This window comes from Palaemon carinicauda, chromosome 1 (genome assembly GCF_036898095.1).
Source record: "Palaemon carinicauda isolate YSFRI2023 chromosome 1, ASM3689809v2, whole genome shotgun sequence".
Classification (NCBI taxonomy): domain Eukaryota; kingdom Metazoa; phylum Arthropoda; class Malacostraca; order Decapoda; family Palaemonidae; genus Palaemon; species Palaemon carinicauda.
In genome coordinates, this window is record NC_090725.1 from 203982763 (window position 1) to 204000262 (window position 17500).

General features: G+C 34.1%; 1 protein-coding gene across 3 annotated transcripts in view; it reads left to right on the forward strand.

Annotated features, from left to right (window-relative positions):
• LOC137653575 (uncharacterized) overlaps positions 1-17500 on the forward strand; it is a 343186-nt gene that overhangs the window by 161568 nt on the left and 164118 nt on the right. The gene's annotated exons all lie outside the window — the stretch shown is intronic.

A 17500-nucleotide genomic window follows, 5' to 3' on the forward strand; every position in this document is an offset into this window, starting at 1 on the left:
AAGTGGGGTGAGTGGGTGGAGAGAGAGAAAGAGAGACAGGGAGAGAGGGAGACTTTTAATTCAATCTCGTCTTGAACAGCAGCTGGGCACAGTCTCTCACACAAAAAGATCTTAGCTCAATCGAGCGAACGTTGGGAAGTAGAGCGGGTAACTTCGCCCGTGACTGATGCGTTGCCATTTGTTTTGTTTTTCTCATTATTATTTGATTATTTGATTGTCAGTTTCCTGTTTATGATGATTTTATCCATAAATAATAAGCTAATAATATACATAGTTAGATTTAGGCTGATGAATCTCCCTGTGCTTTAAACACGCACACACACACACACTCACACACATATATATATATATATATATATATATATATATATATATATATATATATATATATATATATATATATATATATATATATATAAATATATATATATATATATATATATATATATATATATATATATATATATGTATATATATGATATATATATATATGTGTGTATGTGTATGTGTGTGTGAGAGAGAGAGAGAGAGAGAGAGAGAGAGAGAGAGAGAGAGAGAGAGAGAGAGAGAGAATTTAACCAGGACGTAATCAGAAATTTATTCGAGACATTTGTGTCGCCTGAAGTTTTCCATAAGCATTCCTCATACTTACTGCTTAGCCATTGGCCTATTTACTGTTTACAGACTTATACTTTCCCTTATCAACGCCTATGGGTAGGGCATGCCGCCCCCAGGTCCCTTGCCTCACCTTGGAAATGCCATGACATCTGATGAGTTCAAGAGCTTTATTGATCGTAAATCAATTGATTTTATTCCCTGAAGCCCGAAGTAATTTAATCCTCTCCCTTCTTTTTTTTTTCTTCTCTATCTTGCAACACTCATATTACTATATCATCATCAACCCGGTACAGTTATTTAAACAAATCTGGGAGTTGTAGTAGCTGACACTTCTCATCATAATGATCATTGTGTTTACCTAATTTGTGCCTCACAAGTGGTATTTAGCAGTCTTGGCATAACCATAGTTTCACACTTCTTTTTATTGTATTTTTCATTTATTAATGCTATTTTTTTAAGAAAAAAAAAACTTATATTATTGTCTAAAAAAAAAAATTTCAAACCACATCTTTAAATTTCTTAATTTGTTATCGGTTATTAAACCAAAATCAGAGGTCATCTAAAGGCTCTGAAGACTCAGAACTGACTCTCGATGTGGTTGCATCATTAGAGGCGGCGTTATCACCACTGCGATCATCAAATTCAGCAATATGAAACAAACCGTTATTCGTAGAACTTAGCTGTGGTTAGTACATTTGCACAACCGGATTTTACGTTAATTTTAGATATTCAAAATAAATATAGAAGGTATAAACCGCTAGTTTTTAAAGCAGCAATTCTTAACATATTGATGTAGGTCCTTTTTTTCATTTTTCCCGCAAGCTTTATATACTTTAATGTTTGTTGTCATTTACTAACAGCCTATAAATAAATGTAGATATAAATCCTACCAATTCTCTCCAGAGCATTTATGGGATAGAAGGACGCTACTGGAGCTAACTTCCTTCTTTAAATCCTTCAGAAAAGGACGAATAAGAAAAGTTCGCATGGTGAGGTGTCTGTTTACTGGCACTCATTCGAATCTGCAATCGACGGACTACCTTTTTAGTCGCGGAAAAAAATCGTCGATAAATCATGGTTTTGGACAGAAGCAAGTGAAATTCTCTGTGATTTTAATATTCGTACTCTCTCTCTCTCTCTCTCTCTCTCTCTCTCTCTCTCTCTCTCTCTCTCTCTCTCTCTAAATACTATGACACATTTTCCGCTAATATGAAACATTTTCCTTCTCTCTTACACATTTAAAGTTCCTCAGTAATATTTTAGTAAAAAATACCTTAGGATTATTTCTCATCAACAATTATGAGAGAGAGAGAGAGAGAGAGAGAGAGAGAGAGAGAGAGAGAGAGAGAGAGAGAGAGAGAGGGGGGGGAGTAGGGGGTGAGGTGGACAGCATGTCCAATAGTGTTGGATGCCTTGTACATAAAAGGAGAGAAGTGGGTAGCAGCAAAGATACATTCACTAGCATCAATTAAATTCGGCGGCGCCCGGTCACCTGTTGGCTTGCACAGTGTAGGGGTAGATGTGGGTAGGACCCGTTTAGAGCTAGATCCACTGACAGAGCAGATCCATGGAGCTAAAGCGTATTCTTTAGAACAGATCTAAGCTTAGAACTGTTCTTACTTATAGACTGAAATACACTTATTTAACAAGATTCACTTATCTAGAGCAAGACATACATGTAGATAGTGGGTTGGCTAACGCTAAGACAATACCGCAAGAGAGTTATTGGGTCCTTTAACTCTGCATACAGTACTACATTGGATCCCTCTCTATAGTTACGGCTTTTGTTTCTTTGCCTACACTTACACCGAACAGTCTGGCCTATTCTTTCATATTCTCCTCTGGCCACATATACCTGACAACACTGAGATTACCAAACAATTCTTTGCTTAAGGGTTTAACTACTGCGCAGTAATTGTTCAGTGGCTACTTTCCTCTTGGCAAGGGTAGAAGAGACTCTTCAGCTACTGTAAGCAGCTCTTCTAGGTGAAGGACACTCCAAAATCAAACCATTGTTCTCTAGTCTTGGGTAGTGCCATAGCCTCTGTAACATGGCCTTCCACTGTCTTGAGATAGAGTTGTTGTGCTTGAGGGTATTTTATAGTTTATACTGTGTAGGAAAGATATATTTTAATGTTGTTACTGTTCTTGAAGTATTTTATTTTGATTGTTCATTACTTCTCTTGTTGTTTGTTTGTTTCCTTATTTCCTTTCCTCGCTGGACCATTTTTCCATGTTGGAGCTTTTGGGCTTATAGCATCCTGCATTTCCAATTATTATTATTATTATTATTATTATTATTATTACTTGCTAAGCTACAACCCTAGTTGGAAAAGCAGGATGCTATAAGCCCAGGGGCTCCAACAGGGAAAATAGCTCAGTGAGGAAAGGAAACAAGGAAATATAGAATATTTTAAGAAGAGCAACAATATTAAAATAGATATCACTTTATAAACTATAAAAACTTTAACAAAACAAGTGGAAGAGAAATAAGATATAAGATAGAACAGTGTGCCCGAGTGTACCCTCAAGCAAGAGAACTCTAACCCAAGACAGTGGAAGACCATGGTACAGAGGCTAAGGCACTACCCAAGATTAGAGAACAATGTTTTGATTTTGGAGTGTCCTTCTCCTAGAAGAGCTGCTTACCACAGCTAAAGAGTCTCTTCTACCCTTACAAAATGGAAACTGGCCACTGAACAATTACAGTGCAGTAAGAAGAATTGTTTGGTAATCTCAGTGTTGTCAGGTGTATGAGGACAGAGGAGAATATGTAATGAATAGGCCACACTATTCGGTGTGTGAATATGTAGGCAAAGGGAAAATGAACCGTAACTAGAGAGAAAGATCCAATGTAGTACTGCCTGGCCAATCAAAAGACCCCATAACTCTCTAGTGGTAGTATTTCAACGGGTGGCTGGTGCCCTGACCAGCCTACTACTACTACCACTAATAATCGAAATAGCAAAAGACGTGCTTTTAGAGTAGGAATCACTCACAGAGCAAGACTCGCTTGTGTTAAAGGGACACAGGATAAGCAAGGGGGAAGAAATTGTTGTATTCCAAGATATTTGACTAATATCGTAATGCACTTATGGTAGATAATAATAATGCTATTTATTGTCTTCTTGATTAGATCCTCTTGCGTCTCTGTCGACCTTTTCTATGAATTTCGTACTTAGTAATTGATAGACTCTGAAGAGCTAAATCTATTATAGTTGAGAAAGGAATGGGGTCTACCAACTGTATTCCTATAACCTGGATGAGAATGGGATTGAGCAAGAAAAGGGTATGTTAACAATAATAACAGCTATATTAACAAATAGCCATATTGAATATAACATCGTCAGGTGAAATAAAAGAGCATACAAAAATACTTTTTACTGCACACCTTTGTCTATATTTATATTTAATGAAACTATATTTTAATATAAAACAGGAATGTTTGCAGCTGATCATGAATTAAGAATTGACATGCGAAAGCTTCATAATGATAATAATTATCATTCCTCTTATTACCATGATTGCTAATTTTATTATTAATGTTGTTATTAATTGTTTCTGAAGAAATTAGTACAGTACAACAATAGACAACTGATGTACGTAATGTTAATATGGTAGCAAGTCATTTTTCTCTCCTTATTTTCCATTCATGTAGATCTTCTGATGTTTTACTACACAGATATACACTGCATGTTTTTATTACATTTGTCAACGTGTTTTATAGATGTGCAATTTATATGCTTAACTCGGGGGCAACAGCTTTCATCTTATCTGCAACATTCTTGTCTAACTTTATTTTTAGTCCTGATGGATTCAAAACCAGTGTATTTAGTGTGCCACTCACATAATCACCGATACTCGCCCTATCCCCGAAACAACAGAATACAAACGCACGCCATCGTTACACGTACCCTGAATACAGGTCTTCATAACCGGTGATTTCAAGGTCAGATGCCAGATGCGGGTCGAACTGTGGTAGGTGGAAGCTAACTTTCTCTAGTAGGCTGCCCTTCGTTTGCACAAGTTATTCAGGGGTTGTCACTGTATCCCTGGTTCCTCGTTGCTCTTTCCACAACACTATGAATGTGGGCATACTACTAGATGTGTAGGTGCAAAGTGCTGCAATCTGCAGACAGTTCATTATCATTAGTTGCATCCTACACAGACAGCACACCTTGCATAATTTTACTTTTAGCTTCCAAAGCCTGTCTAGTATATCGGGCAACTTCTTTGGCTGGTGTTTCTAATTTCTCTAATTTTATGTCATTGCTTCTAAATTTTCTTAATTCTTTAGAGCTAAACATTTGCTTCATTACACTCACTATTATTATCCTTTTCATTCCTGCTTCTATCATTTGTCATTGTCTTCACTACCATCATTGCTTCGTAAGTGTTAAGTTCTCTTATGTAATCTCTTATGCTATTAATACTTACAAACCACCGTAACAGGACCAGAAGTCGTTACAGTAGTAGGGCCTAGGGTTAATTGTGCCTTGAGCAATACTCTCTCTGCCTCATTCTGATTTTCTTGTGGGTCAAATCAGAATTAGTAATGATATTATCCTATGCAATGGCACTCTGTCTACTTCTAATTTCCTAAGAAATGCTGCAGCAGTAATATTTCTGTATTTGCTATGAAGCCTTCATGATAATGTAATCTACAAACCAGTTCGTTCTTATTGCATGAGGGCATTGCAAGGGAATTGAATAAAAAAGTCTCTCTTGGGTCTTACTTCAGAAAATAAAATGAAAATTTTGTTCATTATTTCAGAATATTCTCTCTCTCTCTCTCTCTCTCTCTCTCTCTCTCTCTCTCTCTCTCTCTCTCTCTCTCTCTCTCTCTCTCTCTCTCTCTCTCTATATATATATATATATATATATATATATATATATATATATGTATGTATGTATGTATATATATATATATGTATATATACATACATATATACATATATATATATGTATATGTGTATGTATATATGTATATATAGGCTATGTATATATACATATATATATAGACATATATATCCTATATGTATACACATACAAAAATATACACATACACACACATATATATATATATATATATATATATATATATATATATACATATATATATATATTATGTATATAATATGTGTGTGTGTTTGTGTGTAGGTATATATATATATATATCTATATATATATATATATATATATATATATATATGTGTGTGTGTGTGTGTATATGTATGTATATATATATGTTTATATATACATACATATATACATATATATATGTATATGTGTGTATGTATATATATGTATATATAGGCTATGTATATATACATATCTATATATGTATATATATATATATATATATATATATATATATATATATCTTATATGTATACACATACAAATTATGTATATATATATATGTGTGTGTATGTTTGTGTGTGTAGGTATATATATATATATATATATATATATATATATATATATATATATATATATTGCTGCAGATGTTTTCTTTGCAAAGGTTCATCCACCGAGTATGAGATGATATTGAGCATTTTCTATTCTTTTTGGGGAGCCACATACACACACACGCATACATACATATATATATATATATATATATATATATATATATATATATATATATATATATATATTATATATAGATATTATATATATATATATATATATATATATTATATATAGATATTATATATATATATATATATATATATATATATTTATGAGAGAGAGAGAGAGAGAGAGAGAGAGAGAGAGAGAGAGAGAGAGAGAGAGAGAGAGAGAGATCATTTTCCTTTCCAAACATGGAGAGATCAGTAAATATTATGACAACTTATCAAGGTTATTATTATTATTATTATTATTATCATTATTATTATTATTATTATTATTATTATTACTTGCTAAGCTACAACCCTAGTTTGAAAAGCAGAATACTATAAACCCAGGGACCCCAACAGTGAAAATAGCCCAGTGAGGAAAGGAAACAAGGAAAAATAAAATATTTTAAGAAGAGTAACAACATTAAAATAAATATTTCCTATACAAACTATCAAAACTTTAACAAAACAAGAGAAAAAGTTAATCAGATAGAATAGTGTGCCTGAGTGTACCCTTAAGCAAGAGAACTCTAACCCAAGACAGTGGAAGACCATGATACAGAGGCTATGACACTACCCAAGACTAAAGAACAATGGTTTGATTTTGGAGTGTTCTAGAAAAGCTGCTTACCATAGCTAAAGAGTCTCTTCTACCCTTACCAAGATTAAAGTAGCCACTGAACAAATACGGTGCAGTAGTTAACCCATTGAGCAAAGAAGAACTGTTTAGTAATCTCAGTGCTGTCAGGTGTACGAGGACAGAGGAGAATCTGTAAAGAATAGGCCAGACTATTCGGCGTATGTGTAGGCAAAGAGAAAGAACCGTAACCAGAGAGAAGGATCCAATGTAGTACTGTCTGGTCGTAGTATCTCAACGGGTGGCACAAAATGCTATTTGAATGACGGTGACTGACATTGACTGATTTCAGTCGTTGTCACTGTAGCTGGAGCAGAAGTCGTTACAGAAGTAGGCCTAAGGTTAATTGGGCCTTTATGATTACTCTCCCTGCCTCGTTTTGATTTTCTTGTGGGTCATACCAGGAATAGTAATGAAATTATCCTGTGCAATGACTCCCTGTCTACTGCTAATTTCCTTAGATTTGCTACAGTGGTAATATTTTTGTATTAGCTATGAAGATCAGACAGGAGACAATATTCAAAACAAGGAAGATTAAACAAATTTAAACTTCACTTGTGAAAAAGAATTAAATTTACCTTTTAATATATCCACTTTACTACATTTCTCCTGGGCGTCGAAGTTTCTAAGAATATCAAGATGTTTAGGGTTGGTTAACAGCTGTGTAAACAAAAAAAAAAAAAGGTAAAATTACTCTATTTCAGCTTCCTGTTTTGATGTTTTTATTTCCGTATTTTGTGTATGAATTAGAATATTCAAAGTTATCTCGTATTTACTTATACATTACAGAAAGTACCCGAAATTATATTTGCTTCCATCTCATTGATAAGTGCAATAACTGATAACATTGCTTATTTTTTAATTGATAAAGAATAAGTAAACTTCACAGATCTGCTATACAATTTATCATTTGCTACATTTATTGATGCATAAAGAATTTGCTAAGTATTTGGTAGCGATACATTTTAGTGTCGTTTTTATTAAGGATTATGATTTTGAAATATGGCGGGCTGGATAGAAAATATCTTGAAATTTGCAAAGTGTTCCAATTCATTTGTAGAAGTCCGGTTATAGAGTCTTAGAAAAGTATGTTAGCCATGAAATGATTTAAAATTAAGGAGGCTAATCGTATGAACAGAATTCCCTGCTTTATTATTATTATTATTATTATTATTATTATTATTATTATTATTATTATTATTATTATTATTGTTGTTGTTGTTGTTGTCGTTGGTATTGTTGTTGTTGTTGCTATTATTATTATCATTATTAGTACTAGTGTACATGACCGGTCAAAAATGATGGTTAACTTCTAGATACATATCCGCACACAACCTCACACCAGGATATGACAACTTTTCTCCCCTTTCCCGAGGGACGGGGATAGCATAGCTTGACCGGAAAGATTATATATATACTGTGTATATATATATATATATATATATATATATATATATATGTGTGTGTATATATATATATATATATATATATATATATATATTTACATATATATACATATATATATATGTATATATGTATATATATATGTATATATATGCATATATATATATATATATATATATATATATATATATATATATATATATATATATATATATATATATATATATAAAACCAAACACTTTATCTTTATTATATAAGAGTGATTATTATTATTGTTATTTAAATAATTTATTATTATTATTATTGCTACTATTATTATTATTATTATTATTATTATTATTATTATTATTATTATTATTATTATTATTATTATTAGCTTCCTCTGTCAACAAACACCTTAGAAGTCAAGCCTTTTAATTTTAATTCAGTTACGCACTGTTAGACACGCATATGAACCGTGACACATAATCATAACATGTTTCTCATCCTACGAATGAGAATAATTACCTCCGCCAGGAGGTTATGTTTTCGGTTCGGTTTGTTTGTTTGTTTGTTTGTTTGTTTGTTTGTTTCTCTGTTTGTCTGTCTGTCTGTGGACAACGTAGAGGCCACATTTCTACACGGAATCACTTCAAACTTGGCCAAGTAGTTCCCCAATGTGTATGGAAGAACTGATTAAATTTTGGTCAAGGTCACCCCAAGGTCAAGGTCACAGGGGTCACTGGTGTCACTATGACATAAGTGGCCATATCAAGAGACAGAAATAAAGCACTGACTTTTGCATAAGCCAACAGGGAAGTCCTAGTCCAGGCGCAACCCATGGGTGATGTTCAAATTTATAAAGGTCAAAGGTCAAGGTCATATTGGTGCATTATATCAATGTCATATTAAGTATCAGTGGCAAATGAACAAAGATCACTTGAAGGTCAAAAGTCAAGCAGGTCACTTGAAGGTCAAGGTCACGTGAAGGTCAAGGTCACGTGAAGGTCAAGGTCACCTGAAGGTCAAGGTCACGTGAAGGTCAAGTTCACCTTGGCGGAGGTATGTCCTCTACGAGGACCATGTCCTTGTTGTTCTTGTTCTGGCGCAGGTCTCATATTACGGTGCTCTGGAGGTGCAGCCATTGTGAAGGAAGGTCATTATCTGCACTTCGTACTTCTACGCACTTCTTTTAATGTCTATTCATTCGGTAGCTCATTGTTTACTATGGTAACATGTTCCTTCGCTATCTGGTTCTTCATTTTTATTCTCTTGGATGCATTCAGAAAGATACCGCTAGACCTACTATTGTTTTTTTTTTCTGGGGGGGAGGCATGTGTAATCAGCTTCCGATGGTGCTTATAAATGTTATTCGTACAGTGGTCATTGTTATCATGATTATCACGATATAAAGTAGGTGTCGTTATCAGTGATGACAGTGCTAGCCTTCTTACTTCGCTCCTCAATGCCAATATTGGGAGAATTTTCCTTAATTATTATTATTATTATTATTATTATTATTATTATTATTGGCTAAGCTAAATCCCTAGTTGAAAAAGCAAGACGCTATAAGCCCAAGGGTTCCAACAGGAAAAAATAGCCTAGTGAGGAAAGGAAATGAGTAAACTACAAGAGAAGTAATGAACAATTAAAATAAAATATTTCAAGAACAGTAACATCGTTGAAATAAATCTTTCTTATGTAAACAATAAAAAGATACCATTTCCTTAAAAAGTGAGTAGCTCATAAAAAACAAGAAAATGTTTATTATATGTAGTTATTATCATCTATCACATCAAAGTTAACAACTCCCACTCTGTCTTTTAAAAGACTTTCAAGGTTAAACGCACAACACCAGGATACTAGGCTGAGTAACCACGTTAAACACACCATAATGGAACTATTTAAATCATCGTCACGGAAATGAATTCGAAAAGAACGGGACGGATTCTTGAACATCCATCGCCGCGTTCGCTACAGACCGAATCATACGAGAATGTCAATTGCGTCACTTTCACAAAACCCACAGCCTCGAACCCCACCTTTTTGCTCAAGCTTATTTGGGCAAAAGGTGTCATCGCTATTCTTACACTTGCTTATTCTCTAAGTTGGCTGTTACTCATTCATGAATGTTCTTATTTAAGTATTATGTATAACTCGTTTATTCACATTCAAAAAAGTGTCACAAATAGGGTTTGATATGATAAAAGTTATTTCACGATATATATATATATATATATATATATATATATATATATATATATATATATATATAAGTTATTTCACGATATATAAATATATATATATATATATATATATATATACATATATCTATATGTATATATATATATATATATATATATATATATATATATATATATATATATATACACGTATGTATATGTGTGTTTCTCTCTCTCTCTCTCTCTCTCTCTCTCTCTCTCTCTCTCTTTATATATATATATATATATATATATATATATATATATATATATGTATATATATATATATATATATATATATCATCCCCTACGCCTATTGACGCCAAGGGCCTCAGTTAGATTTCGCTAGTCTTGTCTATCCTGAGCTTTCAATTCAATACTTCCCCATTCAGCATCTCCTACTTCACGCTTCATATTCGTCAGCCATGTAGGCATGGGTCTTCCAACTCTTCTAGTGCCTCGTGAGCCCAGTTGAAAGTATGGTGAACTTATCTCTCTTGTTGAGTACGAAGAGCATGCCTAAACCATATACATCTACCCCTCACCATGATCTCCTCCAATTATGGCACTTGAGTAATCTCTCTTTTAGTTTCATTTCTAATCCTGTCCTGGTATTTAATTCCCAATATTCTTCTGAGGGTTTTGCTCTCAAATCTAAAAAAAATCTGTTGGATATTGTGTCATTGCCATACCACGACTCATGACACTAAAGTGATATATAGCCTGATTTTTATGTAATTTCAGGTGATTTGATTTCCAAATCTTACTTAACCTAGCCATTGTCTGATTTGCTTGCTTCAGTCTTTCATTAATCACCAATTCTAAAAACCCTGTATTACAGATCAGAGTCCCTAAATATTTAGATGATTCCACCTCATTAATCCTTTCTCCTTCCAATGATAACTCATTTTGCATTGCATATTCCATTCTCATCATCTCTGGTTTTCTTCTGTATATCCTGAGCCCACCCTAATGTGATATTTCTTGCATTCTGGTAAGCAAGCTTTGCAAGTCTTGTGGCGTTTTGCTAAGAAGGAGAGCGTCATCAGCATACTCCAGGTCCGATAATTTTCTGTTACCAATCCAGTCCAATCCTTCTCTGCCATCCCTTGGAGTGCACTGTTTACTGGAAATTCATTTGAAAGGACTTCATTAACATTAACTTTGCACTTGCTATGCTCATGAACAGACTTAATCATATTTACATATTTAAGAGGAACTCCATAATAATGTAGGACTCTCCACAAAATTGGTCTGTGCACACTATCAAAGGCTTTTATATAGTCCACAAATGCCATCAAAAGTGTCTTTCTATATTCTACGCATTGCTGTACAACATGTCTTGAAACGAAAATATGGTAGGTACAACTTCTACCTTTTCAAAATCCTGCTTGTTCATCTCAGCCTTCGTCAATCTTTCTCTGTATTCTCTTTAGAATGAGCATATTATGTGTTCTCATGACTACCGACGTAAGTGTGATGCCTCTGTAATTATTGCAGTCAGTCAGATCTCCTTTTTTGACATTTTCACCAACACTCCCGACTCCCATTCATCAGGTTTAGCCTCTTCATGCCACATTCTTCAAAATAATCTTGTAGGTATTCTAGGAGTCACTTTATTTTCGGCCAAAATCATCTCAGCAGTTATTCCATCGTATCCAGGGGCTTTTCATACTAACTTCGTTCGTGGGCACATCAAGGTCTTCCTCAGCTTCAGGTATATCAATCAAATTATTTCCCTCGTAACTCCTATTCACGCCCTCACTAAATTGTTCCATCCAACGTTGCCTCTCTTCATCTGCTGTTGTTATAACTGATCTATCTCTCTTTTTGATGGGTATATGCTTCTTTTTTGCCCCAGTAGAGATTTCATCAATATTTCTATGAGTAATTCTTACACCATAGCCACTCCCTGAATTTATAGCTTTGTCAGCCTCGTCTGCTTTTCAGTCTAAATATTCTCTCCAGTTATTCATGACTTTTCTTTTGACCACACTATCAATACTGGACTACTTTGCATTTTTTTACTTTGTAATTTTCATTACTTCCTAGGAAACTTTCAACAATCATTTTCTGTCTTTGTCTCCTTTTTATAGCATCCCAAGTATCATTTGATATCCATGGCTTTCTCCTTGTAACACCATGTCCCAAATCTTCCGTACCAGCTGACTGATATATGTTCTCAACATCACACCATTCTTCGTTAATTGTCTGCTCTTCTTCTCTTAAAGTCTTTAAGGCTGCAAATCGATTCTTAAATACAATTGCAAATGTTTTACTGTGCTCATCTTTTAGAAGCTTGGTTGTATCAAACCTAGATTTTCTATATATATATATATATATATATATATATATATATATATATATATATATATATATATATATATATATATACATATATACACACACATTTTGTGCGTGCTGTTTTCGGTAGCTCTAGCCCGTTGATTGCCGCTCAATTTCCATAACTCCCATATTATCTAAATTCTTTAGGCATAACGTTTAAATATATTTACTGACGATAATCATATGTTCCCTAATTTGCAGTTTGGCTTTCGCGAAGGCCTTGGAGCATATGATGCCTTTCGTACAACTTCCAACGCTCTACAAAAATTGATTGTGGTCAGGAAGTTATGTTTTCGCCCCTGTTTGTGTGTTTGTTTATATGTGTGTGTTTGTTTATCCATGAACAGCTTTCTGGCCATAATTTTAATCGTATAGGAAGGAAACGTGCATGGATTATCTATTGTGTAAAAAGAAATTATTAAACTTTGGAAGGTCAAGGCCAAGGGTCAAGGTCACGGTCAAGCAAAATGTCCAATTCAAGTAATCAGCCCTAAGTTTTTACATCGTTGTCACAGAGACTTCAAACTTGGTTCATATTTGAGTGTATGAAAATCCACGCCAATTAATACATGTTAAGGTCGAGTCCAAAGTCAAGGTCAAGCAAGAGGTAAAATTCTGGTCATTAACCATACGGCCACAATAAAAATCGTAAAGTGATATAACTTGCAGGGATTTTAAACTGTTATGTAAAGAGCTGGAAATAATTAAATTTTGGACGGTCAAAGCCGAGGTTTGCACTCTGAGTGCTTCAGTCTAGTTTTAGTGCTGCATTTAACTGTATTCATCATGAGGTCCTTGTTTTCAAACTTGAACAAATGTGGGCCGTTGGGTTTTTTCTTAACATCATTATTGAATTATAAAGTAATTAATTAAAATGATTTGTTGATGGACACCATAGTGAGCATAGAAATGTAATAGGAAGTGTACTTCAGGGTAGCGTTCTTGGCCTATTACTTTTCATATGTGGTTTGCCCTAGAAAATAGACTCGTTGCATATGCAGATGATGCTACTCTCTTTGCATCTATTTAATCTCCTGAAAATAGATCTGGAGTTACTTAGTTACTTAATAGAGATTTAATTAAAATTAGTGCATAATGTAAATTATGGGGCGTGAAGTTGAACCTTAATAAAACTTGAAGTATTAGTGTGATAGGTCGGGGACAGTGGCTCCTCAATATCCAAATCCTTGCATTGACGATGTGTCTTTAACTACGTGCAACTCATTTTCCAATCTAGGAGTGATTCTTGATTGCAAATTTACGTTTGAGAAACGCATTCGGTATGTTTCTTCTTCAGTTGCACGAAAAATGGCTTATTAAGAAATTCTTTTAAGATTTTCGGTGATTACTGTATTCTTAGAATTTTTTTTATTCTTTCATTCTGTCTTCTTGCGAATATTCTTCTTCTGTCTGGTCTTCGGCTGCCGACCTTTTAATGGATAGAAACTTGCTGTCTATAAATTCCATATTCCTGACCTGAATATTAATCTCTGGCACCTTCGTTCAGTTAGTTCTTTATTTATATTGCATAAAATTTTTCATAATTCAGATCGTCCATTTCATTCAGATCTTCCCAGACTGTGCCATCCTGTACGTAGTACTAGGTTTGCAGTTATTTCTAACAGCATCATAAAGATCGACAATACATAGTATCCTAGTATTTTATTCCAGCTGTGGTCGGATTGTGAAATGATCTTCCTAATATGGGCGTTGAATCGGTGGAGCTGCAGATGTCCAGACTTTTTGTAAAAATCTTTCTGCTGAATAAGTTTATAGTTTTATAGTTTATCTATGAATGTTCTACTCTAATATTGTTACTGATCTTGGATTATTCTATATTTCTTATTCATTGCTTATATGTTTGTCTGCTATTCCCATATTTCCTTTCCTCGTTAGGCTGTTGTAAGTGTTGGATCCCTTGGGCTTGTAGGTCATCATAACAATTGACCTACTACTCATCCTTTTTTTTCTTGTAATATTGCTTCCTTCTATACAGTAGATTGTTTTCCTCTCTTACTGCTGAGATACTGATCCATTTCTTTCACAAATCTCAGTTGCAGTCATTTGTGAACCTGTAACTAGGTTTGCTCTTCATTTTCTTCCTTTCTCTGGTTCTTCGAATTCTACTATTATTTCTTCTTCATCTTCTTCTTGCCAGTTCTTATCTTTCCTAATTACCCCATTGGACCTCAAGAAATTCAGAATGAAGCTTGAACCTATACTTTAATTGTCCCTTTGGAAATTTGAAATAGATATGAGCGAAAGAAAAATAAAATAAAAAGCTTCAGAAAAAACTGAACGATAGAAAATCGGGTTTACCAAGAATATTTTTTTTCCTTTTGACGAAAATAATGAAATGAAAGGTTTATGATGTTCTGGGGGAGAAAGATGGAAGCAAATGAACCTGGGAAGACTTAACTCGGAGATTTGGGCTTTTCTACAGTAGTTAATTATATAGCTCAAGTTTTGCTGAAGATATTGAACATAAAAGTATGAGACAGTAAGAAATAACATTACTAATTTTTTTTCATATATCGCCGGATTGTGACGTCCCTAGCTGGCGTTCGAGTTTGAGACGGACTCATCTCCCATGAGTCCCTCTTAAACTCGATAGTTTCTTGATGTGTCTGTAACCTCATCATTCTTGTGAGCTAAAGAGCGGCGGATTTGAGGGCGCATACAGGTCTACCTGCTGTGCCATCAGTTGGCATTGTCTGGCCCTTCCTGGTCCTAGTTTGGGTGGAGTGAGGGCTTGAGCACTGATCATATGGATGTATGGTCAGTCTATAGGGCATTATCACCCTACCTTGACGCTGCCATTCATGAGCTACCTTTTAACGCTAAACTCTAGTTATCAGTAGAATGGATTACAGATTCTATATAAACAGAATATGATTAGTGCAAAAAAAGTTTGGGACGTTTAGTCAATACACTTGTGTGAGTTTTTTACACGGAAGTATACGGTTTATTAGTAACATTTGTTTCTATTTTTTTTATCAGTTTTCTACTCATATAAAAGAAAGTGAAACGGATAAAGTAATCAATTTTCAGGAAAGAAAACTTTTGGAAACTAGGGTGTGTGAATTCATCCAAATGTCATATTCATATCTCGAAGTTTTGGAAGACCACCTCACATCAATAGCATTATTGTGATGTGCTTTCGTATAAGCATGCGTAGATTATCGTGACAATACCGAAAATAAAGGAGATTAATTAGGATTGATTAGAATGCAACATTTGCCGAGCTAGAAAGGTCTGGATCTTGGTTTAGAAGGAAAGGTAGAATAAAGAACACTAGATATAAAAGTGTGGGACAGACCATTTGTTTATTCTCTCTCTCTCTCTCGTATATATATATATATATACATATATATATATATATATATATATATATATATATATATATATATATATATGTATATATATATATATACATAGTGTACGTGACCCGTCAGTACTGATGACTAAATATCTAGATAGATATGCACACACACGCACACGCACCTTCTCTCACCAGAGTATTACTACTCCCTCTCCCTATACCCGAGGGACAGAGAGATCTTGACGTGACCATATACATAAACACACACATATATGTATATATATATATATATATATATATATATATATATATATATATATATATGTGTGTGTGTGTGTGTGTGTATGTATATATGTCTGTGTGGGTGTATATATATATACATATATATATATATATATATATATATATATATGTGTGTGTGTGTGTGTGTGTGTGTGTGAGTGTGTGAATATTTTGTAAGCATAGAACGAGAAATGAGGTTAACGACGAGCAAGAGAGGAGATCAAATTTTGCAGTCGCATAATTCCAGTTAAGTCATAAGCAAGGCTACTTCAGCATGTCAAAGACAACGAAATCTCGTAAGGATTTGACTTATGCCATCTCGTACTATGACGCAGAAACCTAATCTTCATGACCTGGTTCAGCAGCGACACTCGTGGCACCATTTAAAGGCTTACGTGCGAAAGGAAATCTAATGGCATTAGCGGAAAGTGTCATTAAGTCATTATGGTATTTAGCTCAACATTCTCTCTCTCTCTCTCTCTCTCTCTCTCTCTCTCTCTCTCTCTCAGAATTGGGAAATTGGCAGGGGTTGTGTTTTTAATTTAGCAAAATACTTTGAAAAGTACGTTAGGCTTCTTTGTAATTTCTAACAAAAAATTCCTAATACTATTTATTGGTTTAAGAGAAATTTATACAAAAGTGCCGACTAAACGATGCTTTATGATTTAGGCATTTAATATAGAACATTTAAGAGGAAATTGTATATCTTATTGTAATACCAGTCAATGATTTTTGGGATTATATTCTATAACAGGTTATCAATTGTTGTTTTATCCATACCTTAAATGATCAATCTTTCCTTAAATTCATATAAAAAGGAAATAAAGTCCTGGCGTAACTAATTTCAAACTGACAATTTTTCGCCATCATCATCATCATCATCATCATCATCTCCTCCTACGCCTATTGACGCAAAGGGGCCTCGATTAGATTTCACCAGTCGTGTCTATCTTGAGCTTTTAAATCAATAATTCTCCATTCATCATATCCTACTTCGCGTTTCTCAGTCCTCAGCCATATAGGCGTGGGTCTTCCAACTCTTCCAGTGCCTTATGGAGACCAGTTG